The sequence below is a fragment of the Antechinus flavipes genome, chromosome 6 (assembly GCF_016432865.1).
Source record: "Antechinus flavipes isolate AdamAnt ecotype Samford, QLD, Australia chromosome 6, AdamAnt_v2, whole genome shotgun sequence".
Classification (NCBI taxonomy): domain Eukaryota; kingdom Metazoa; phylum Chordata; class Mammalia; order Dasyuromorphia; family Dasyuridae; genus Antechinus; species Antechinus flavipes.
Genome location: NC_067403.1, coordinates 148402981 through 148429940, shown reverse-complemented (window position 1 = coordinate 148429940; position 26960 = coordinate 148402981).

Here is a 26960-nt window from a genome sequence, read left to right as displayed (position 1 = left end):
CCTGCCATTTCTCATAATCGACTTTATTCACTTTTTCACATAACAAATGTTTATTGAGTATGACTGTGTATTTACTGTGTGCAAAGCAAAGCATTGTAGAAAGCATGTGTGAAAGATTCCAGCAATGTGAGCCCAGGAAATGTTGGAGGTGACTTTAACTCACCTTGACTTCCTGTGCTTCTGCAGGAGGAGGACATATGGAACATATACAGCAGACACTGAAAAGATAAGAAAAATTCCATTTCTTAGAATGTTTTGGGTTAAAGATACACAGAAAGAAGTGCCAAACAAAGAAAACTGGGAGAATGGAGGCCATAGAAATAACAAAGAGGAAGGAATATAGATACAAGGAAAATGACTCCATGATCAAATTATAAAGTCCTGTTTGGCTTTCAAAAGCCTTTCACAACCTGGCCCCACTCTGTTTTTCTAGTCTTATGCTGAACTTCCTTCTACATATTCTATGATACAGAGATACTGGCTTCCTTGCACAAGACATTTAATTCTCTGATTTCATGCATTTTCACTGTTTCTCTCTCAACTTGCTAACCTATCCTTTCTTCTACTCTGCTTCTTGTGTTTCTGGTTTTCCTTTAAGTAACAGCTAAAATCCTACTTTCTTCCAATGATGAACGCTTGCCCTATCACTCCTTTTGAAAGCGATTTCCCCCTGTTGCTTAACTCCAATTTATCCTGCGTATATTTTGTTTACATGCAGTTGTTTATATATATAATTCCTCTTCCTCCTCCCCACCCCCAATTAGGCTAAGAATGGAAATCTTAAGAGTAGAGACTTTTTTTTAAAGTTTTGTTTAGCTCTTTTTTATATCCTTGATACCTTGCACAGTGGTACATAGTAAATACTTAATAAATGATTATTGATTGACTGATTTACTGAGACCTAGTGTTGAGGCAAATAGATAGCTGGCTAAGAGAGGAGTAGCTTCTTTTAATATTGCAGAAATTTCTGCAGGAAACAGAAGAGCTGAAATTTTGGATGAAGGAGAATTTCCAGGACATGGAAATAGTAAAATGTTGGCGTGGGTAGGGGAGCTATGTTCTGTCCAGCAGGCAAGGAGGCGGCAAGCTGCCAATGGGCAGACAGAGGTGTAGAGGTCATGCAGTGAACTATAATACACTTAGACTACTTCAAGGATTATTACCCTGTTTGTGTCAACGATTTATCCCTTTGACATTGCAAAGAAGGTTATGAACCCCTTTTAACAATATTGTTTTAAAATGCATAAAATAAACAGAATTATAAAGAAAACTAATTATATTCAAGTTGTTATCTATTTCTTTGTCTCTTCATATACATAAATACTAGTTCACAGATTTTGGTTTAAAAGACCCTAGATTGCTCCTTCTATGGCCGCCTTCTATTATTAATATATGTTTATTGGGAACTATGACTGAGAAACACTAGGGAGAACTGAATAACAAATGGTATGAGAATTAAAATTGTCCAACCTGCAATAAAAAAAATCTCTGAAGCAATGGCCCTTTATTAAAGAGTCCATGGTTGCCTCTAATGAAGTGGACTTCACATCTTTCTCACATATTGGTGAGGGAATCCCTGAAACTCTTTCTCTTTTTCTTTCTCTGACTTTGGGCATGAGCCATGAGGTACAGCACTTGAGAAGCTCCTTGAAGGAGAAATTCTCCCTGAACCTTGCTCCTGTGAGACCTGCTCCAGGGAATCAAGATAAGAGTGGTTTATGTGGATAGAGCTAGTTGTGTCTGGAGCTGGAGAATTCCAACCCTATTGAATTAAAAATCAAACCTAGAGACATTCATTCAATTCTATTCAAATTCCAGCTCAAGCTGACCAGCCCCCATCAAGAGTAAATCCCACCTTGTAGCCAAGACTTCTATTGTAGAAAGAGTCAATTTTAAACTCATTTCTTTGCAGAGGACCTAATATGCCATCCCTGGCATAGTGGCAACCTCTGCCCTGCTGAAATGATATTCTCTTTCAGTGTTGCCCTCCCTTAATTCTCCCATCTAAGACTTTATACATCTCTGTCAGGATTTCTCTCCTAGAAACTTTACTTCTCTGCCAGGACCTTGTCACTAAGGAATTCAGTCTTTCTGTTCACGTATAGCAAAGGCTGACTTCCCGATGCCTATAATAAACTTCTTTTACCAGTCTAGTTTTTCAGGTTTGTAAATTCCTTTACGAAGGACCTCTGCGTTGTCAGAAAGGGGTTCCCACAACTCCCTGTCATGTGTTGAATCCAAAGGGGATTTAGGGGAACCAAACCTCTTCATTTGGTTTCCTGAACCCCTAGCCTGCCACTAACTTCATCATTTGACTCCCTGGCCACCAAGAACCCTAAATCTCATTTTGGTTCCCTAATTGGAACCCCAAAATCTAGACCTTATCAATATGAGATGCTCTCTTTCTGGACCTTATTTTTATGGAGCTCGATACCAGATTTGATATCTAAAAATTCTAAAGGGATAATACAAAATACAAAATGTCATTGGTCAATAGACCTTGCTTTGAGGACCAAAAATGACATATTATTGGGGCGGGACCCTGATAGATTGGATAAAGAATGGGACATCATCTCTCTTGACTAAGCAGTCATAAGATGGTCACTTGTTCATGTTGTACAAAAGAGTATAAAAACAAGGTGGGCAGTATTCCAATGCATCAAGGCATCCCATCCATGCTGTACTGAACATGGAATTTCAACAAAACAGGGTGGAAATATCTTTGTCAACATTCTTGTGGTTTTGAATGTGAGCCTCCATTACTTGGTTTAAAAAAAAAATAGCACATATTAATTGAAGTTTGATGCCTATTATAAAAAACCATCCATCCCTATATAATTTGTGTAACATATCACACTGTTTAATACTAGTTGGAACAGAGTAGAGTCCAAAAGCTTTACTTCTCATAATGGCACTCTATGCATTTATAGGGCAATGGCATTTTTTATTGCATACACTGATTGTGTGTGCAGGATTGGAATTCTATACCCATTATCTCTTCTATATTGTCCCTAATAAATATTCTGCTTTAGAAAGTGATTGCTATTTTATTACTTGTAGGTGGATTAAATTGACCTTTAGGTGAGAATTAAAAGGAATAAATTTGGTATTTCTTAGATATACCTTGGGTGGTAGCAGAAACTATAGAAATAATAGATGATTTTAAAAGAATCATAGAATTTAAGAGTTGCTAGGCACCCCAACCTTGTCAGAAACATAGCAACCTGTAACTTACCAGACAAATAATCATCTAATCTTGGTATATAGAAGTTTTCTTTAGGGAAACTTATTACCCTTGAAGTAGTCCATTCTATTCATTGGTAACTTGATTTGTTAGATTATTGAACCCCTTCCCCTCCAATAATGTCAAGCCTATATTGTTCTATTTGCAATTTTTACCAATTGCTCTTGGTTGTTCCTTCTAGAGCCAAACAGATTGTCTTTTGTGGGGGAAACTTTTCAAATTTAATTTTGCTGTGGTACAGTCATTTCAATCAACTCTTTGTCACACCAACTGAAGTTTTCTTGGCAAAGATACTGGAATGATTTTTCATTTCCTTCTTCAACTTATTTTACAGATGACAAAAACTGAAGCAAACAGGGTTAAGTGAAGGTCACACTGCTAACAAATGCCTGAGGCCAGATTTGAATTCAGGAATAACTGATTTTAGATTGGAAACTCTATCCACTGTCCACCTATCAGGCCACTCAAATATGAAAAGACAATTATCTTAAATCCCTAGCATTTTCCCTAATCCTACTGAACATTTCCAATTCCTTCCATTGGTTCTTACAGTGACTTGGTGTACCAGAATTCTGGATGTGCTTGAACAAAAAACAACATAGAAGGGTAACCATGTTCTTCTGCCTATTAGGCAGGTATCTCAATGTAGTGCAAGATCACACTCTTGGTGTGTCCTATTGTATTGCTGGTTCATGTTGAGCTTATAATCTACTAAAACCCCAAGATTTTTTCAGAAAAAATTCTACTTAATTATACTCATAGTCTCTAACTTGCACTTTTTGGTTTTTATATGTCATGTATCTATGTGGCGGTTTGGTGAAACATATAGATCCTTTCTCAGAATATTTTTAAATGCATGAATAAAATATATGAAATTCCAAAAGAAAAGAATTATCTTGAAAGTTATTGATTTTTTTTTAAGTTCATGGATCCCAAGTTAAAAACCTCTATCCCACTCTGTTTAATTCCAAACATATGAATTAAAATATGATTCAACATGATTAAAAGACAAAGATTGGCAGGGGCAGTGGGAATTTATAAGGTCATCTATCAGTGAGAACTGAATTGATAGGGGAATGTTTTCTGAATGTTTTACAACTGAGATTGATTTAAGATTAGGTAGATTGTAAAGAGAAGAATAGAAAGAAGTGAGGAAATTCTTCTTATGAGGGTACTCAGTATAAGGAAGTGCAAAGGGAAATGTAAACAGGAGTTTAAAACAAAAGAGAACAAAGAATGCAACCAATTTAGTTCATTTAGAAGTAGAAGCTAAGAACTCTTGAAGTCTATTTCATATCCTCTGAATTGCCCACCTAATATCATATAAACAAATAATTTAACTCTCTATTTAATTAAAAAAATATTCCTTTATTTTCATGGGAAATATTTCCAGATGGTAACTGAAGAAAAAAAAATTTAATAAGAGTGGGAAAAGGTGTTTATTTCCACCAAAATTTATTTTTCCCTTTTCTTTTTATTTCAATCCTGTTAGACCAATAGCTCAATGACAAATTCCCTCCTTTAAACTGTGACACATGGTAACCTATCGGCAAAGTCAGTTATGTCTCCAGTCGTTACTCTGTGGGCTGTCACTTTTAATGCTGGGCCAGAAGCCATAGTGGTAAGCACTAATGCCCTTTTGTCTATTATAGCCAAGAAGTTAACTACCCTGAACCTCAAATCTGTTCCTTTCATGATTCTGTTGCTGGCAGTAACTCTCTGTTCCTTTATCAAAGGAGCAGTTGAAAGAAAGGACTTTGCACCTGGGAAAGGCCCACCTTTTGGTTGACATGACACCTTAACCTTGAGATATCTGTTCCTGTAAATAGATGATGATCAATCAATGAATCAATATGCATTTTTAAAGAAGCATCTGCCTTAGAGAAGTAAAAGTAAGAATGAGTTCATTTTTACCTTTAATAAGCTTTCATTAAATTCAAAGAGACAAGCTATCATTCAATTAGAGGAGACAAAATTTGTTGTAAAAATTGTTTCACGAATGAATATTAAGTATAAATGTTGAACTTAAAAATACATGTTTAAAAAATCAAGGGAAAGTAGAAGAGGAATTCAAAGAAGGTTTCATGTGGAAAATGAAGTTTGGCTGAGTTGTGAAGGAAATTAGGCATTCTAAAAAGTAGACATGAGGAAGAAATAATGCATTCCAGATATATGGTAGGGATTTGGGCTAGATATTTTTAAATTTCCTACTTATTTATTTCATCATCATTCCCAGCTCCCTCCCCCTAAAAGCTAAAACAATTAGAACTTTGCCTTAAGCAGTTTTCATTCATGATTTCTTGAAATTTAACTTTGAAAAAGTCCATTATGACTCAAATGAAGTTAATTGACTACACCTTCAAATATAAATCACTCTGACTTTATCATTAATGGCTAATAAAAAGTTCCAGTTCAAGACTCTATTGCTCATTGCTTGGATTTTGTTGGATCAGAATGTAAATAATAATTGTCTTCTATTCTGGCCAGAAATTCTGATGGTCTTCCCCTTCCAGATGATTCTTTTGTGATGGCAAACTTGGCCATCTTTTGTCTCAGTTGTTACCTAGTCCTTAATCACAGAATGGACTTTAGATCTGAAAGGCTGAGACTTGAAAAAGATCTTATTTCAAAAACTCCAAGGTCCCCCACTACATCTTATACTATCAGCAGTCCAACTTTACTTAAGTCTTGCCAATGGATGATGAGGTGAAGTCTAGTTTTCAGGACTCCCGGTATGGAAACCAAAAATATGATGAGATTTAGGTTTTGGGTTTCTCTTTAGTAGGGAACCAAATGATGAGGTTTAGATTTAGGGAACCAAAATGAGATTAGTGTTTCTGGTGATCAGGGAGTTAAATGATAATGTCTAGTGGCAGGTTCAGGGTTCAGGGAACCAAATGGAGAGGTCTGGCTCCCCTACATCCCTTGGGATTTGGCACAAGGGTAGGGAGTTTGGGGAACTCCCTTCTGGTGACACAGGGATTCTCTATAAAGGAATTTACAAACTCAAAAACCTAGACTGATAAAAGAGGTTTATTATAGGAACTGGGAAGTAAGGTTAGAAATCTTGACAGAGAGGCATAGTCTCATTAGGGAAATAGGTGAGAGTAAAGAGAGGGTAGCACTTGAATATTATTCCGATGGGCAGAAGCCTCCTTGGCAGAGAGGATTTTAGATTGGCTCTTTTATGATAGCAGCTTTGTCTACAAGTAGAAGGGGGCTAGTGAGGGGAATCCCAAGTTGGCTCATCTACAAGCTGGGTTTCAGTTTGAGCTGGAATTTGAATAGAATCGAATGAGTTTCTTTAATTCAATAGGGTTGGAATTCTTTTAGCTCAGGACTGAACCCACCCCACCTAGATAACAGAATGGAAGTTGTTTATCTTGTTTCCCTCTGGTGGGGTCCCTCACTGAGGCAGAGTTGAAGAAGATTTTCGAGTTTCGGGAGGCCTTTTTCAAGATGACTATGCAGGAGAGAAATGATTGATTTTGCATAGCTTTGCCTCACTTAAATCCAATTCACTCAAAAGTCAAGTTATCTCTCTCTTGTTATCTTTGATCTTTATAAAGAATGAAGGACAAACAAACAAACAACAATAATAAGGATAGTTATAGGACAACAACAATAATAATAGTAGGAATATCAAAATATTAAGTAGTTAATAGTAGTGTTTTAATAGTTAATAGTAGTTTACAAAATATTTTACTTATAATATCTCATTTGATTCTCACATCAAACATGTAAGATAGGAATCATTATTTTACCTTTACTTACTCCTTATCTGTAAAATACGAGTCCCAAGTATGCTATAAAGTGAGATAATATTTGTAAAGTATTGTTATAAAAGCTGGGGATATAAATATAGTGAGGGGAGTGAAATTCAGAGAGAATGTGACTTTCCTTGGGACATCATAATTAGATGATCAAAACCAAAACCACAAAATGACCTGGTTGACTGAACTGTATAGTTTATGCTGAAAATAATGTATATTAAGGTTAGAAAAGTAGGTTGGGATTATAAAATTATAAAATGGTAAGCATAATTTTATATATGATCACAGAGAAAATAGGGAGCCACTAGAATTTACTACATAGGGGCATAACAGGGATAGATTAATATTTTAGAAAAGTCACTTTGGCAGCTTCATGGAAGATGGATGTGATATTGTCAAAGAAGGGTTAATCATTGGAAGGAAAAGGAGGAGAAAGGTGATAAAAATGATGATGGTGGTGGTGGTGGTGGTGATGATGAGAGCATAATCTTTTCTATTTTAAGTGGGAGAGATTCTACCTCTGCTTATAGTTTGTTTTATCTTAGCACAAGAGAATAATTAAGAGGAAGGTCAGTAGTTACAATAGTAAGTAGGTGGATTGAAAACAGACAATAAGCTAGAATGTTGATACTATTGACTCTTTGAACAATGCAGTGATTCAAGGTAATTCTAATAGACTTGAGATGGAAAATGCCATTTGCATCCAGAGAGAGAACTATATAAAGAATGAATATGGATCAAAGCATAATATTTTCAACTTTTTGTTGTTGTTATTTATTTACTTTTTAAAAAATTTCTCCTGGTTTTTCTCCTTTTCATTTCTCATGTTTTTTCCTTGCACAACATGACGAATTTTTTTTTTTTATTTTTAAAATTTTATTTCTTTTTTTTTTTCTTTTTTATTCCCTTGGAAAAACTTCTGTCCCAATTTTTCCCCTCCTTCCCTCCATCCCCTCCCCTAGATGGCAGCTAGTCCCATACATGTTAAACATGTGAAAGGATATGTCAAGTTCAATATATGTATACATATTTATACAGTTGTCTTGCTATACAAGAAAAATCAGTTTTAGAAAGATGGTAACAATAACCTGGGAAGAAAAACAAAAATGCAAGCAAATAATAACAGAAAGAGTGTAAATGCTTTATTATGGTCCACACTCATTTTCCAGTGTTCTTTTGCTGGGTGTAGCTGGTTCTGTTCATTACTGATCATTTAGAACTAATTTGGATCCTCTCATTGTTGAAGAGAGCCATGTCCATCAGAATTGATTATTGTGTTGTTCTTTGTGGTGTTTTTATAATATGAGATGGTTCTCTGTGAGCAGGTTTCTTGGGGAGGTTTTCTGGAGGCAGCTTTAGTTTTAGTTCAAAGTAATAATCACTTGAAGTACAGCCAGTGATAAAATCCAAGAGTTTATTTTCTCCTTCCAAGTCTTGTCTCTTTCCTTGGGCCGGGTTAGCTTTCCTGACTCCTGGTAATCTTCTGAACTAACTGACTGACTGAAGCTCTAAGAGCTTTTACATATGATCTCTTAAAGGTGTGAATCCAAAGGTTGATGCCTCCTCCAAGAGAGTGGGATTGTGGGTTTCTGACTTGTGAATCTCCCGAACTTGTGAACTCCCATGTGTGAACTCTAATGTATAAACTCTCTTAAAGGTGTGACCTCTAATGTGTGAATTCTTAAAGGTGCAAACCGAAGCACACAAGCATTGCTTCCATCAATTCCATTGAGTTATCACCTTGTTTCAAGTTCTGGCCCATAACATCTTCTTGTAAGATCAGATCAATCATACTGAACCATGCTAAATTAGATGATTATTGTCTCTATCAATTCTAATGACAACACTTTGTAAGGATTCCAACAGATTATCATATAGTATTGCTGTTGAGGTATATAATGATCTCCTGGTCCTGCTCATTTCACTCAGCATCAGTTCATGTAATTCTCTCCAGGACTTTCTGAAATCATCCTGCTGGTCATTTCTTCAGAACAATAATATTCCATAACATTTATATACCACAATTTATCCAGCCATTCTCCAACTGATGGGCATCCATTCGATTTCCAGTTTCTAGCCACTACAAATAGGACTGCCACAAACATTTTGGCACATACCGGTCCCTTTCCCTTCTTTAGTATTTCTTTGGGATATAAGCCCAGTAATAACACTGCTGGATCAAAGGATATGCACACTTTGTCAACTTTCTGAGCATAGTTCCAAATTGCTCTCCAGAATGGCTGGATGTGTTCACAATTCCACCAATAATATATCAGTGTCCCTGTTTTCCCACATCCCTCCAACATTTTGCATTATTTTTCTGTCATTCTAGCCAGTCTGACATGTGTGTAGTGGTATATCAGAGTTGTTTTAATTTGCATTTCTCTGATTAATAATGACTCCGAGAATCTTTTAATGTGGCTAGAAACAGTTTCAATTTTTTATCTGAAAATTATCAGGTCATATCCTTTGACCATTTATCAATTGGAGAATGGCTTTATTTCTTATAAATTAGAGTTGATTCTCTATATATTTTGGAAAGAGACCTTTATCAGAACCCTTGGCTGTACAAAATGTTTTCCCAGTTTATTGTATCCCTTATAATCTTGTTTGCATTAGTTTTGTTTGTACAAAAGCTTTTTAATTTGCTATAATCAAACTTTTCTATTTTGTGATCAATAATGATCTCTAGTTCTTCTTTGGTCACAAATTCCTTCCTCCTCCACAGGTCTGAAAGGTAAACTATCCTATGTTCTTCTCATTTATTTATAATCTCATTCTTTATGCCTAGATCATGAACCCATTTTGACCTTATCTTGGTATATAGTGTTAAGAAGATTTTGTCAAATAGTGCATTCTTATCCCAAAAGTTGGGGTCTTTGGGTTTATGACAAATATGTTTAAAAGAATTGTACATATTTAATCTGTATTAGATTGCTTGGTGTCTTAGGGAGAGGAAAAAGAAAAGAAGGGAGAAAAATGTGGACCATTTTTTTTTTTTGAGAAAGAAAATAAAATTCAAGAAAGCAAAACAAAAGAAGTGAACTTCTATGTTATGATGCACACTCAGTTCCCCCATGATCTCTCTGGATATAGATGCCTCTCCTCATTGCAAGATCCTTCAAACTGGCCTGAATAATCTCCTTGTTGAGAAGAGTCACATGCATCAGAATTGATCATGCTATAAACTTGAATTGTCGTATATGATGAAATCCTGGTTCTGCTCATTTCATTCAGTATCAATTCATGGTAAGTCTCTCCAGGCCTCTCTAAAATCATCCTACTTATCATTTCTTATAGAAAAATAATATTCCATAACCTTCAGATATCATAACTTATTCAACCATTCTCCAACTGATGGACATCCTCTCAGGTTCCAGTTTTTTTTCCACTACAAAAAGGGCTGCCACAAACATTTTTGCACATGTGGGTCCCTTTCTCTCCTTTAAGATCTCTTTGGGATATAAGCTCAGTAGTAACACTGGTGGATCAAAGAGTATGCACAGTTTGATAACCTTTTGAGCATAGTTCCAAATTGCTCTCCAGAATGACTGGATCTGGAACACAAAATTTTATAAAACAGAATGTTGAAAACTAAGTTTACATATATTTGGAAAAATAAAATACTATTAGGAAAAAAAGAAAGGAATAGTATTAGAACAGATATTGGGAATTCCAAGCAGAAGTTATTGCCAGGAAAAGATATTGAGAATGCCAAACAAGGTTGTTTATGCCAAAAGAGTAGGGTCAAGTTTTCAATAAATTCAATATGAGATAAGCAAGTAGAAAGATTTTTGTATAAAGCATAAATTATCCTGAGAGATACAAAATAGACTGTCTGTTTCCATAAAAGGATAAGTGATTATGTTAAACTAAAGTGCTAGCCAGTGGAAGAAATTAAGCAGCACAGGATGTCAGGCCCTTTTCTGGCCTTTGTGATCAAGGATTACTTAAATAGATTAAGAATTAACAGACAGCTGAGGAACTAGAAACAAACAGTTTTATCTTACTTTGGGGCTAAAAGTCAGCTAAGTAGGGCAAAGCTTATGCCTAGACTGGAATGCTTGTGCTCAATAAACTCATGAATATTAACTTCTCCTCTAGCAGGATTAAGGACAATTTCAATGGACATATCATATAAGCTGTTGGAGGGGGAACATACCAAGGGAAAGTATGAACAAGGTGGACCAGAAGATTGTATACTAAGAATACCCAGCAGATGAAGAAATAAACAGAGGAGGGACTTGGTGGGAAGGACAGGTATATCAGTGCTTGCTCTCATTTTCTGTGAGGTGTTCTACAGGACACAGGCTGCTGCAGTTGCATAATAAAATGAACTTTTAACTTCACCTTTCTTAAGTCCAATAGACTTATTTTTCATATGCCTGTGCAGATTCATTTTAAATTTCAACTAGAAAAACCTCTGTCACATTATAAAGAAGATGGTTTGCAGGCAAAAATAACCTTTCAAAAAAGGGAAGAGAAGAATGTGAACTTGAATCTGACTCCTGGGAAAATTTTAGAATGGACCATTTAAAGAGATAGTTGGTGATCATTTAGAAAGGAAAAATGGTAATTACAAAGAGCATTCCTATTTTCTTCATTCTTTGCAGCTTGATAGAGTGGTGCCAGACTTAGAATGGACACCTGATCAGTTTAGCGTATTGCAGTTCAGATCATCAGAGTTTCAGTAATACACCATCCTCAGTCTCTCACAGTAGCAGGAAATAAAGGAGCACATCATCACATTGCCACTATATTCTTTCTTTCTTTTTTTTTGGACAGGTTTAATAACCTAATAGATGTGGAGAATGCTACGTATATTATTTAACTAGATTTTTAATAAGCTTCCATTGAAGTATTCCATATGATTCTTATTGGGAGAATAGAGAGAGATATGGATGGGATGATAACAAAATTAGAAGGATTAATGGTTTGTTGTGGATAGAGATGTATAATGAAATACCACAGATAGCACAAAAGTCTAGAATCACTGATTTAGAGCTAAAAGAGACCTTATAAGTCATCTCCAAATCCCTATGTTGCATATGAAAAAACTAATATCCAGAGCAATTAAAAGTTTTTTTATACATTATATAAGGAATCACTGTTAAAAGTTAAGATTTGAATTCAGATACTATGATTTCCAAGTTCACTGCTACTTTTTTTTTTACTGTGCCATGACATATCTGGCCTATTTTTAAAAATTATTTACATTTTTATTAGTGACTTGGATAAAAGTATAGATAGTAGTATTCTAGATGACACATAGTTGGGAGGAATAGCTAATAGAGTGATTCAAAGAGCCGGGATCCAAAATGCTAGGCAGGCTAAAGAATTGGGTTGATTTTAGTAGGATGAAATTCAGTAGTGATAAATGTAAAGGTCTGCACTCAGGCACACAAAAAAAAAGACAAAAGAAAAAAGCAACAACAATTTTACAAATACGTTAGGGAATTATCATTAGAAAGAAGTTATGAAAAATATCTGGAAATTTCTGGGGGCTGCCATCTCAATATGAGTTAGCAGTATGAGATAGCAGCAAAAAAATCTAATGGGAACTTTAGCTTTATAAAGAGAGATTTATCTTCCAATAATAGAGGAGACATCATTAGGAGTATACTGTTCAATTCTGGGCCCTAGGGTTTAGAATGGGTTTTGCAAAAGATGGAAGAGTCTTATGGATAATTGTAACAGCAAAGAGGGACTAAATAGTTATGAAAATACTAAATATGGTGAGGGTCATATTGAGGAAGGTCTACTGGTGATATTTTTTGGGCATATACTTTGTTTTTGAGAAGAAGAATAGTGTAAAGGATACATTTCAAGTCTGGAAGACCTAAGTTTAAATTAAGTACAGAGAATCTGTCACACAATCAAGAAAATCAGGGAGGATCTACCTCTGCTTTTGACACTCATTTAGGTTATGTGACTCTAGAGTTGTCACTTAATCTCACATCTATGTTGGTAGAAGTGATTTCCTCAGAGAATGTTCTCTATATCTATAAAAACATAGCTCTGATTGTTTTTAAATGCAGTCACTTTTAAAAGTAACACTCCTCCCTTCCCAAAGCAATCCTCCTCCCTGCCAAAAATATAAGCATTTATTTGAAATATAAGGGCTCCTTCATTCCTGTCTCTGCTCCCTCGCTCTAAAAACAATTCCTGCTGCAAAGCAGACATTCTAAAATGCTTAATGATTGATTATCCTTACACATGATGACCTTTTTAAATATAAGACCAAGAATACAAGATTAATGCAAAATATGACCACAGAGCACAATGATAGGATATTAAGGGATACGCAAGAAACCAGAAAAAACAAAAACCAAAAAATGAAAATTCGACTGCAATCATGCTTAAAGTACTTTATTCACCATTATGACAGCTTCCTTAAAAAAAGAAAAATAAGCATGACTAAAGTACCTTTTTATTATTCCCATCTTCTCTATTTCTTGCCATTCATTTAGAATTTTATAAATATGGCTCTGCTTTTGATATCATTTGGACTGGATATATAAATAATCTAATTTGTTGATCTAATGACTCTATAAAAGATGAATAAAAATGGTCATGCTTTACTGGTTATATATAATGTGGAGCCAAAGCTTGCTATTTAAATAAAAATGTGACATCCTACCATACTCTCCCAGTTAAAAAAAAAAAAAAGCATACCATGTGCCCTGCCAATACCCTACATACACCAACAATTTTCAGCTATAATAGAATTACTAGTCAGTATATAGAATGAACAGGTGTCTTGGAAATTTATTCCTGCCCAACATCTTACTTTTCAAGCTGTTGCTGTTTTTTAGGATGGATTATTCACACCTATTTGAATCTCTCTAGTTTGAAGTGATTTACAGGATTTTGTTTCCCATTATGGAAAGAGGTAGGAAAGGTTTTTTTGTCCTTTTTTGTTTTTTTGCTTGTTTTTTTTTTTTTTTTCCAGAGATTTATGGGATTGCACTATATTGTGTGAAATAAAGCTCTGTAAAATCAGAGAAGGGTCTAATCTGATCTTTTGCACAGCAGAACTCCATAGCTATTAGTGTAGGATAAATGATCTGGAATGATTGATAATCATTGAAATAAATTTGGCTCAAGTTGAAATTTTCAACTTTACAAAAAAGTGTTTTGTTCATTATCAACTAAAAAGACCTTTTTCTTTCATTTTTTGAGAACTCTTTAATTCTCCCCCTAAAATCTTGACCTTTTCACTTCCATTTTGTAACTAGTTTGAAAAATATCCATTTTCCAATCTTTAAAAATTACATTAGATCTTATAGTCTTTTCAAGCTATTATCCTTTCCTCCTTCTCTCAGCTTGACTCATGTACTAGCTATAATCACTTCCTGACTTCTGGCATTATTTCTCAACTGAAAAAACTCTCTAAAAAGTTGCTAATTATCTCTTTAATTGTCCTATCTGATTATCTTTTCTCAGTCATTATTCTCCTCACTCTGTTTTATTTGACACCTTTGGCCACTTTTTCCTCCAGAATGATTTCTTCTCCATTGGTTTTTGTAAATCTACTCTCTCCTTTTTATCCTTTGTGTATGAATAGGATAGTTTTACAGACTCATCCATATTAATTTTCCTAAACTATAAATGTTCCCCAAAGTTCTGTCCTAAGTCCTCTTTTTTTCTTTAACAAATTCTCTTGGTAACCTAATTAGCTCTGATGGTTTAAATTATAATCTTTCTGAATACATCGTCACACACAAAACTCATATTCATACACATATATGCATATCTCTCTCATGAGTTTATCTAACTTTTTCTTAATAGTTTGCAATAGACTTGCACACGTTTCTTTCTAAGTCTCTCTAAATCTCCAACTATTTATCTATTTATCCATGCATTCATTCATCTATTTGTTTCACCTTAAAACCATGTTGACAGAGTGCATTACAAATGAAACCTCAACAAAGCCTTCTTTATATTTTCCTCACGGACTTATTCTAAATCTTTTCTTTACTAAATCTATTATCTACATTTGTATTTATTTATCTATCTCCAGATTTTAAATTGGCTATAAAACTGAATTCCTCTTTTCCCCAAACTCTGCTCTCTTTCCCAACTTTCCTATTACTTTACCTTACATTACCACCTCCCCACTTTCTCGGGTTCATAAATTTTACTAGATGCCTCACTTTTCTTCATTCTACATATTGAAGCAGTTGCCAAATCTTCATATTTCCATCCTGACAATATTTCTCAAATATGACCTCTCTCCACTCACAATTACCATCAAAGTTTAGGCCTTTATTATTTCTCTTCTATATCATTGCAATATCTTTCTAATTGGTTTCTCTGTCTCAAGTATTCCATCCCTTCCAAGACATTGCTTCCCAAGTAATTTTCTTTAAGTGAGGATCTATGTGTTTCCTTTATTCATTCAACTCTAATGCTTTCCTATTGCCTTTAAAATTAAATATAAATTCTGTTTAGATACATGTTTAGTACATGTAACTGGGGCCCAAGCCATCTTAACAATCTTATTATCTATCATTTTCCTTCCTCTACTCTGTGATTCAGCTAAACTGTTCTTTTCTTTGTTCTTCACATGTGACATGCCATATACCATCTCCACAATTTTACAGTGGTTTTGCCCCATGGCTGGACTGTATTTCATCTCCATCTCCTTCTTCCAGAATGCCTTTATTTTTTTTTTAAATGTGGCTCAAAAAATGCAGCTCAACCACCACCTACTATATTAAGCTTTTCCTGATTCTAACAACTGCCTGTGCCTTCCATTCTAACTACCTTTGTTTAAACACTTTTGTATTTTTGTATATATTTTTATTACATTTATGCTATATGTCTTTCCTCATACACGCAGTGTCTTTTCCATTAGAATCTAATCTTTTTAAAGAGGAAGACTTTGTCTTCATAGCTTTAATGCCTATCATAATCTGGCAAATAATAGATGCATATTAGATACTTGATTGATTGATTAAGAGCTAATAATAAAGTGCTTTACAAGTAATCATTATACCCCTAAGAGGTAGGAACTATAACTATATTTATTTTATAGATGAAAAAAATTGAGGCTGAGAGTGATTTGCTTAAGAACTGCCTTATTCGAATGACCAGCAGGATGAATACAGAGAGGACTAGCGAGACTTACATGAACTTTTGCTAAATGAAATGAGAAGAACCAGGAGATCATTATATACCTCAACAATGATACTGTTTGAGGATGTATTCTGATGGAAGTGGATCTCTTCGATAAAGAGAGCTAATTCAGTTTCAATTGATCAAAGTTGGGCAGAAGTAGCTACACCCAAAGAAAGAACACTGGGAGATGAATATAAACTGCTTGCATTTTTGTTTTTCTTCCCGGATTATTTATACCTTCTGAATTCAATTCTCCCTGTGCAACAAGAAAACTGTTCGGTTCTGCACACGTATATTGTATCCAGGATATACTGTAACCTATTCAACATGTAAAGGATTGCTTGCCACCTGGGGGAGGGGGTGGAGGGAGGGAGGGAGGGGAAAAATCGGAACAGAAGTGAATGCAAGGGATAATGTTGTAAAAAATTACCCTGGCATGAGTTCTATCAATAAAAAGTTATTAAAAAAATAAAAAAAAGAACTGCCTTATTCTGACAAGGAAGTCAAGATTTGAATTCATGTCTTCCTAACTTTAGATCCATCACTCTTTCAACTGTACCAACTGTTCTGCCTTTACAAAAAAAAAAAAAATGAGTTGCTAAAAAAATGGGATGATTTAGATGAAATTAGGATCTTGTGTGTTTCTCTGAAAAGTTACCTGTTAAAATTTAACTGAATTAATGGTGACTGGAAATCAATACTTTAGGATAATTATTCATAATTATCCATAGTTGGTTAATGAAGATTGTTTTCAGCACAGTTATATAAACCCTTTGGGAACAGGATTTTGCTATACTTAGCCTAATTTGATCTGCAATTATTTATGCTTTGTTGAAATTTCCTAAAGTCACATTCCTTTCCTCAAACTCAAAGTGAACTCTGTGCTAACCCAATGATTTTGTTGTACTTAACTATATACCATCCATTAAAGGAAAGGCAGTATGGAAAAAAAAAATTGGTAAGAAACTTCTTTTGAAAGAGCTTAGTCAATTCATCCACCACCCAAATCTGAGATTCAATTTCCTTTTTTCTTTTTTAAGCATTATCCTTTGCCAGAGAAACTGAGGCAAGATAAAGATCCAAGATTTTTTTTTTTAAATAACTTTTTATTGACAGAACGCATGCCAGGGTAATTTTTTACAGCATTATCCCTTGCACTCACTTCTGTTCCGATTTTCCCCTCCTTCCCTCCACCCCCTCCCCCAGATGGCAAACAGTCCTATACATGTTAAATAGGTTACAGTATATCCTAGATACAATATACGTGTGCAGAACCAAACAGTTCTCTTGTTGCACAGGGAGAATTGTATTCAGAAGGTATAAATAACCCGGGAAGAAAAACAAAAATGCAAGCAATTTATCTTTATTTCCCAGTGCTCTTTCTTTGGGTGTAGCTGCTTCTGTCCATCCTTGATCAATTGAAACTGAAGTAGCTCTCTTTATCGAAGAGATCCACTTCCATCAGAATATATCCTCAAACAGTATCATTGTTGAGGTATATAATGATCTCCTGGTTCTGCTCATTTCACTTAGCATCAGTTCATGTAAGTCTTGCCAGTCCTCTCTGTATTCATCCTGCTGGTCATTCCTCACAGAACAATAATATTCCATAACGTTCACATACCACAATTTACTCAACCATTCTCCAGTTGATGGGTATCCATTCATTTCCCAGCTTCTAGCCACTACAAACAAGGCTGCCACAAACATTTTGGCACATACAGGTCCCTTTTCCTCCTTTAAGATCTCTTTGGGATATAAGCCTAATAGTAACACTGCTGGATCAAAGGGTATGCACAGTTTGATAACTTTTTGAGCTTAGTTCCAAATTGCTCTCCAGAATGGCTGGATGTGTTCACAATTCCACCAACAATGTATGAGATTCAATTTCCTTACTTGAAAAATAAAGATGATAATAATTAGCCTACAAACCTCTCAGAGTAGTACAGATATCACTTTTTCAATCTGAGAAAGACAATAGAAATATGAACTCTTCTTATTAATATTGAATGCATAGTTATAACTTCTTATTTTATCACTATTATCTGTAAAATGGAGTCAGTCTAACTTCCTCCCTTTATTTCCTTTATTATAATTAATTTTAAATAATTACTCTTAAAGTTTGGACAACCATTATTTATATAGTTGGTATCAAGAGTAATGCTAAATTCTGGTTCTTTTTTTCCTAACATATTTTCTTAGTTACCATTTTTTAACTAAGTAATATTTTCTGTCTTTGTTCAAGGAACAGTTTCCTATTTCTTTTTAAGGGTAGAACCAATTTTCAAAAGATGCTACATTCTTGTTCAAATTTTGTATCAGGTAACTAGAGGGTAGTTGACCTGATGCCCACTTATTGAGAGCAGATCTACTCCATCAGATTTATAGCTTTTAACTGGTGGATAAAAATAATGGGGATGTCATGCTTGAAGAAGTGAGTCACCTATTTATTATGGGAAGATATTCATATATACAATAAAAGAATACATACACTAGGTACTTAATCTGTACCAGAAATTATGATAACCTCTGGCAATACTAATAGATAGTGCATTAATTAATATGTTGTTCTGTTTCCTGTAGATTTACAGAAATTATGACATATGCATGAAATGGTTTTGTTTGACTTCTGAAGCATCTCAGGTATGACCTGTGACACCCACAAAGTGTATAGCTTGCTTGCAATCACTACCAAATAGGACTAAAATAACATCACTATACTAGTTGAGTAAAGGTGTGTCTGACTGTGGCTGATCAGACATCTTTCCTTTGCTCATTATAAGAGCCACAGGTTAGACACAAATAGTTCATGTGAACCTTTGGGGTGGCTTCTCTAACTTCACATCTCGTGTTTCTTCTGAGCTTTTTCCATTCTACTTTGTTCATAGAGCACAGCACCTTTTTTGATGAGAGCACTCCATGATGTTTGGTCCTGTGCCAGTGTCTCCCATGTCATACAATCAATACTTTTTCTGACTACGTTGGGAGCACTTGCTCTGTGTGAGTTCTCCATAAAATAATCTTTTTGGTAAGCATATAGTTATCATTTAAACAATATGGCCAGCCCAACAGAATTGTGCTCTCTGCAATAGAGTTGGGTGGTTTAGCAGTATAGTTCTAAGAGAAGATCTCAATATCTTTTCTGATATCTTCAAAATCTTCCAAGGACAATTCAAATGGAAATGATTCGGTTTTCTAAATGGCACTGGTTCTTGATTGTTTATTTATTTATTTTTTTTTCTGTTTCAAAGTAAAACATAAAATTCGGAGTTCACTTGAGTTTGAGGAAAGAAATATGACTTTAGGAAATTTCAACAGAACATTTCACAGACATACAACAATTAGATCAGCACAAGTTTGGTAGTTTGGTAGTTAGTCTAATACCTCTCCTCTTCTACAGTTTCCTTTGGAGCCTCCCAAACACTGAGCTAGCTCTGACAATGTGTGCGTCAATCTCATTAGCAATGTGGACTTCCCTGGAAAGTTGTGGAGGCTTATGGGAAATTAAGTCAAAATTTGGCTGCCCAGAGAAGTTTGTCAGCAAAGTACATCAATTTCCTTAGGTCAAGCTTGCCCAGGTTTTGGACACTGAGCAAGGCTTCCAGGCTTGCCGTCACCAATGGAGTGAAACAAAGCTGTGTGCTTGCTCCTGATGCTTTTTAGCATGATGTTTTCAGACATGTTGTCAAATACCTTCAATAAGGACAAATGTGGAATGAAAGTAGCTACTGTACCAATGATAAATTCTTCCCCTTGAAAATGCTACAAGACAAAACCAAAGTGCACGGAGTGTTGGTGCATGATTTTTTTATTGGTAGATGATTGTGCACTCAATGCAGCCTCCAAAGATGAAATGTAACAAAGTATATATCGATTCTCTGCTGCTCGTGCCAATTGTGGCCAAACACAATTAACCCAAGAAAACACAGGTCCTCTATCAGCCAGCACCACACCACCCATACATGAAACCATCAGTTAAAGTAAATGGTGAAGTTTTAAATGCTGTGGATTAATTCTCTTACCTTGGCAGTAAAGAAATCTTAGATTGCATTGCACAGTATAGTAAGCACTGGTAACCATGGAAACCTGGAAAAAGTAGATGATATTCTTGTTGTACTTCACCTTGGTCCAAGGGTTATTGTATTTAGTTCAAGGCACCACAGTTTAGGAACAATAGCCCCCCAAGGAGGGAAACCAACATGATGAAGGACTTCATACTTGTGTCACATAAAGATTGATGATAGGAACTGGGAGTACTTATCCTAGAGAAGAAAAGATTCTGAGACTATGAAAGCCATCTTCAAATATTTATAGGAAATCATATGGAAGAGGAGGTAAATTTATAGGGGACATAAACTAGGAAGAAATGAATTTTAAGTTAAAAATTGCAAAAATGCAAATTTGTTTTATGTTGAAAAAAAGCAAACAATATTTCCTAAAAAATGAAACTATTTCAAAGTAGAGTCAGTTATTGTAGGAAGCAATAGGTTGTCTGCATGGAATGGCCAAATAATTATTTGAATATGTGGTACAAGGAATTGCTTTTTAGATATGGATGAAATCAAATATTTTTTGAGACTTTTTCTAGATGAAATTACATGATTTTTGAGTGTTATAAAAATAAGGAATCAATTAAGACTATAGTACATATTGAAAGCCAATGCAAGAAGTCATTCTGGAGCAAGATTCATTGTGTTGGAAAATAAAGAAAAAATTAATGAGGGAAGAAATGGAGCAACATTATTGTTGTTATTTGATAATCTTAAGTTAGCTAAAGAACTTAGTCAAGTTTTAGTGGAAGTCATAATGGAAAGATGAAGTAGACAGTGGGATATATATCATGAGAGAAGCTGGTGATTTTGCTTGTAGAATAGAATAGAATGCCCATAATGCATCAACATAGGACTATTGAAGAAGTATGTTTGATATGTATAATGTGGATGTCATAAAATCTGAGTACATATGCTGGTTTCTAATAAATAAGTCTTGAATTTAGCAGGCATTTGAGTAATTAATTTGTTTGCTGGTTAGAAAAGCGTCTTTTAACCTCCTGCATTTTTAGCAGAGGAAAAAGTTAATGAAGAAAAGGTATTTTTAAAATCTCATAATCATTTTAAAACAGGTAAAAATAATCATGGAAGCCAAAATAAATTAGATGAAAGGAAGCCAGACAATTTTAATGCATTTTTCTTCAAGAGAGTAATAAAATATATCAAATTTGGTACATTTCCTCTAGTATCAATTAGTATAATCTTCAGAATAGAGTACTCTGGAGTCTAATGTTCTTGACTGTTTTTTTTTTTTTTCTGTTTCATAGTAAAATGTAAAATTCATCTAGGCAGACATCCAAACTATTCTGCTTCTGTATGCACACACACCCACACCCACACCCACATCCACACCCACCAATAAGCTACAAAGTTCTGCAGCTTGTAGTCTTACAGAATGGTATGGTGTTAGAATCCTTACAAAGTGTTAACTCCCTGGAATTGATAGAAACAATGCTTATGTACTTAAGTTTACACCTTTGAGAGTTCATACATTAGCTCACACATTAGAGTTCACAAGTTCAGGAGACTCACAAGTCAGGAGCCTACAATCCCACTCTCTCAGAGGAGGAGTCAACCTTTGGGTTCACACCTTTAAGAGATCATATATCAGAAGCTCTTAGAGCTTCAATCAGGAGTCAGTGAGGAGTTAGTTAGGGAGATTGACAGAGCCAGAATTCAGTTGGGAGATTCAGAACTGGAGATTCAGAGGGAGCTGGAGGCTGAAGGAAGCAGAGGCAAAGGATTAGCAACAAGAAGTCTTGGAACCAAGGAGGGAGATAGGCCTCTAAGAAAACTAACTGGGCTATTTTGGAAGAGACAATAAAGGAACTGAACTTTTATCAGCTGGGCTGCATTTGAGGTGATTATTGATCTGAACTGAAACTAAGGCTGCCTCCAGAAGCTCCCCAAGAAACCTGCTCCCAGAGAACCATTATATTTGAGCAAAGAGAACACTAAAGTCTGGTAATACTAAGAGATAAATATTTGTCATACAACCAAGTGTGGTAGTTGAAACCAAGACTCTCTAATTCTGATGCATTTCTTCTCCTTCCCCAGTCCCTTTTAAAGATTATTCCTATGTGCTAGGAATACACATTTACCAGGCAAATGCCTCTGTCACCTAGCTTTGCTTCTAGCTTCTTTTAATACTCAAGTTAAGTTGTCACTTCTTCTGGGAAGTCTTTTTTTTTTTTTTTTAATTACTCAATCTATTAATGCTCTTTCCCTCTTCAAATTATATTGCATTTTATTTATATCTTTTTTTTTAATGTGTTGTATCTCCCAGCAGATTGTAAGCTCTTTGAAAGCAGGATCTCTTAGCACAATATCTAGTTTACTTCCTAAATGATCCTAGTAGAAAATAAATTCTTTGGATTTTATATAAGAACTATTTCTGTTTGTTTGTTGTTATATATTACTTTGCATGTTGTTGGCACTAAAATTTTTTTACTCTAAATCAAGTTGTGATTTTGAATTTGTTTCCTGGAAAGATTATAGAATATATTATTAAAATGACAATTTATAAAATGAAGTAATAATCATTAAAAAACACCATGGTTTAATCAAAAGCAAATCATCACAAATTAACCATATTTGCTTTATGTGCTTTGGAGAAGACAACTAAAGTGGAAGATCTGAGGAATGTAATAGATTGGATTTTTAGCTAAGCAGTTGAAAAAATTTCTCAAGCTATGCCTATGAATACAATGCACAAATATGACCTAAATGACAATATACTTGAGAAAATTTGGAATGATGAAATTACTGATCTAAATAATAATAATTAATGAGTCCATGTTAACTTAGAAGGATGTTTAATGTATAGTTATAGAAATGTAGGTATAGTAATTACTAGCATTTATGTAGTGTTTTAAGGTTTGCAAAGTGATACATATATATATATATAATATTTATATAAAAGTAAAGCTATACTTAAATAATAGTGTTTGTATATATTATATTCCTGTACATATTTGTAGATAAATATGTATATATACTGCTTTCATATTCATATAGCTTTAATTTCATATGTATATAACATATATATGTGTGTGTGTGTGTATACACACATAACATATACACATGTACACATATATCACTTTGTAAACCGTAAATCAATATATAAATTTGAGTACCAACACCAACATCACCACCAAAACTACTATTACTATGGTAAATAACTTTTTCTTGTTTAACCCAAACTCCAATGTCATTTTTTCTTGAGCAAGTGAAAAAAAAAAAAAACAGTCATTCTAAAAAGTAAAACACATGTCATAAAATAATTACTTTAGTACATAAACTTAAATAGATCTGTGATCTAGATCCAAGCTTGATAAAATGGGGTTTACAATGCCATATGGAATCTCATAACAGAATGTGGGGGTCATAAAATTATGATGTATTATCAATAAATGTTTGATTTTATACCTATTTTATATACCTATATACCTGGGTTCATGAAAATTTTTCTTGGGTGAAAAGGGATTACAAGGGGAAAAAGTTTAAGAAGTGCTCATTTAACCAATATGGACATTCTAATAGGGCTGAATATAGCCCATCCATTTAATTCTTTTCCTTTGTCAGTCTTGTCCATGTTCTCCCATTAGCCTCTGCAGAAAATATACCCTTCAGGCCTCCTCTTGGAATTTTTTAATATTGATTGGGTACCAGTGGAGAATTCAGATTGTTCAACTACTAATAAGTTCTTGTTATATGAATAACTCACATTTTCTTATTATGTATTTTCTCCAAAGTTGTTTATACCTGGATCCAAATTAAACAGGAGGAAGAAAGAGGTTCCCTATCTCTATCCTTTGGGAAAGCATGGGGTCTTTTTTGTAACTCAGCATTTCCCTCTCTCTCTCTCTCTCTCTCTCTCTCTCTCTCTCTCTCTCTCTCTTTCTCTCTCTCTCTTTCTGTGTATGTGTGTATGAGAGCCCCATCTTTTTAACATCATTTTTTATCCAATGATACTTATGGTGGCATGGTATAATTAAATTTATGGATTACCCAAAGGAAAATAGAGAAGTGTGAGTATATTATAGCACATCCCAATAATTGTGAGTGATGTGTTATAAAGGATTTCATTAAAGAGATATGAGACTAGAAAAAGAAGTTGTAACATAGAAAGATAGATAGATAGATAGATGATAGATGATAGATATATGTTAATAGGAAATAGATGATAGATAAATGATATATGATAATTAGGTAGATGGATCATAGATCTGAACATATATAGATAGCTCTTTCTATTTATCTAATTTTTTAATCTCTAATTTAATCTCCTTTCTCGTTCTTTAAATTGACATTGAGATTGAGGTCATTTTTGCATGTAACAAATATGGGAAAATATTTGTTTTGTTTAGCCATGTATGTTTGACCCAATAATTTTGTTTTTCTTTTTTTTCCCTAGTGGAATTTCCTTCATTGAAATAAATTTAATTAAAATGTATTAATTAATATGAACTAGTTATTGTTGGAGGGAGTTATTTCTGATCTATTAATTTCTTGATCATGGGCTAGAATAGAAATTAATATATTTCAGAAATTATTTTTGAAAAGCAAGAGTACTATTTTCTCCATCTCTTAGACATAGTTTCAGGAAGTTATGTTCATTCTAAGATTTAGCTTCACACATTTTTATTTTATTATTTTTTTTCTTGGTTTACAACTACTGGCAAACTATTTTATCAGCATCTAGGTCAGGTTGTAGGCATTTATAATTTTTTTTCTTGCAAAATCTCTCATATAAATGTGTCTTTTGAATTTAAGTAATACAGAAATTTACAAGGCTTGTTTTTCTAGACAATGCATAACACACCACTTCAATATATGAGTGAATCTTATTACAGAAAAATAACAGATGACCTTTTTTTTCACAAGTCTCCTTTGTGTTCAACATTTTCTATTGTTTTGCTTTCTTTAGAAAATAGTAGGAAGACAAAGTGGGAGTGTGAGTGTGTATATATGTTTGTTTATGTTGTATGTGTGTGTTTTTACCCCACTTTAATCTTTTGTATAGGTCTCAATAATCAAACAGTTCAGAAGAAATGACCATGTAAACACTCAATTTTATAATTCCTCAGTTGAAATTTGGCCTTGTCATTCAAGAGTACATTTCGCATCAGTTGTTTTGTACTGATTGAAAAGATGAGTAAGTCGCTCCATTTAAAGAAGACTTCAAAGGAACATGCATTATTTATCACTTATGAAAAAACTTGAAAGCATGGAAATATTTAAAAAAAATAAAAGTCTTATTAATAATAAAGAAATGTAAAAATAAAAGTGGTTTATGGAATGATATGACATTGAACTTCATATCCTTAAGGGGAATTAAGATGGGAAAACTTTGAAGGCCCTGGATCTCAAAGCCCTTAAAAAAGGTAGTAGAGCATAGTTGCCAAGTTTTTTATTAATGAGACTGTTTAGGATTGACATATTGTTGAATTTTCACACTGACCATCAAGAAAAAAAATGGGACAAGGATAAATTGTTAGGCTACTTAAATCTTACGTTCTTTAGCATCACTTTGTAACAGCTGTCATTTGGCAAAAGCATATCTGTCCCCACCCACTCCATTAGAGCCTCTATATCACACTTAGATGTCTGAAAAAGAAAGGTTTAGTTAGAGGAAGATAGAACAAGGAAGAAAATACCATCTCAAAGGTCCCTTTTTTAATGAATTGTCTGGTCAATTAGGCATCCCAAACTTGAAGGACTTTCTAAGCTACTGAGGAAACAATATTTATGGTGTCCTTGTGTTTCCCCATATGAATACACATATATGGATTTGTGTGTATATTCCACAATGGAATAAATAACCAGTAAATTTAAATATACATTTTAGAACCAAGATATACAGCCTTCTAAATAAATGAAGAAAACCATCAAAAATACTACTGATAAATGCTGATGCACAGAGGGATTATCCTGTGAATGGTATTTAAAATCAAATCAGGTAGTGTAAAATCAGGGTTGGTGAAACTCCTAAATTCCAATCCAATGTTGCATTACTAGGAAATCACATCCCCAACAAGAAAAAAGAGATCCTGAAAACTATTTAATACTCTGCAGTGTTATCACAGTGCATCACCACAAAGGAATGGTCCAGGTGTTTCAATAATGGTGATACATTGGTTAAATTCACAGATCAGTGGCCCTCAAAGCCCATTTCCATATGTGAAGTGATTTAGTATTCTTAGATTATGTAAGAAAATAATGGATACACTTTGGCTATGTCAAGCAAAGAGAATTAAGCCTATAGGCTTTGAATGGCTTTTAGGAAGGTTTTAATTTAACAACAGAAACTTTTTGAGAATTAAAAAAAAAGTTGTTTAAATTTTGAGTCATTGCTATCTGCAAAATAGTCAAATGAAATGAAGCATGGAAACAAGGGAAGAATACCAAAGAGATTGGTGGAATGCTTGGACTATTGTCTGAAAAAGATTGATGAGTGTGTAACTGTGTGTGCAAGTGCAAATGAGATGATGGAGAGGAGAGGAGAAAATATATTGGTTGGATAATCTAGCAGAATTTTCAAGTAATTTTATTGGGTTTTTTTCTATACTATTCTTCTTTAGTTTCTTAAAAAACATTGAAAATTTGGAAAAGAAAAAAGCCTGAGTAATACAACATTATGCAATAATCTTTGTTTTATGGGGAGGGAAACTTGTACTAAATATTTGGGGAGTTATTTTCATAACAAGAAATTTTAGATTAAGCTACAAAACATTCAGTTCAGATAAAATTAATAAACCTGCCATTTTA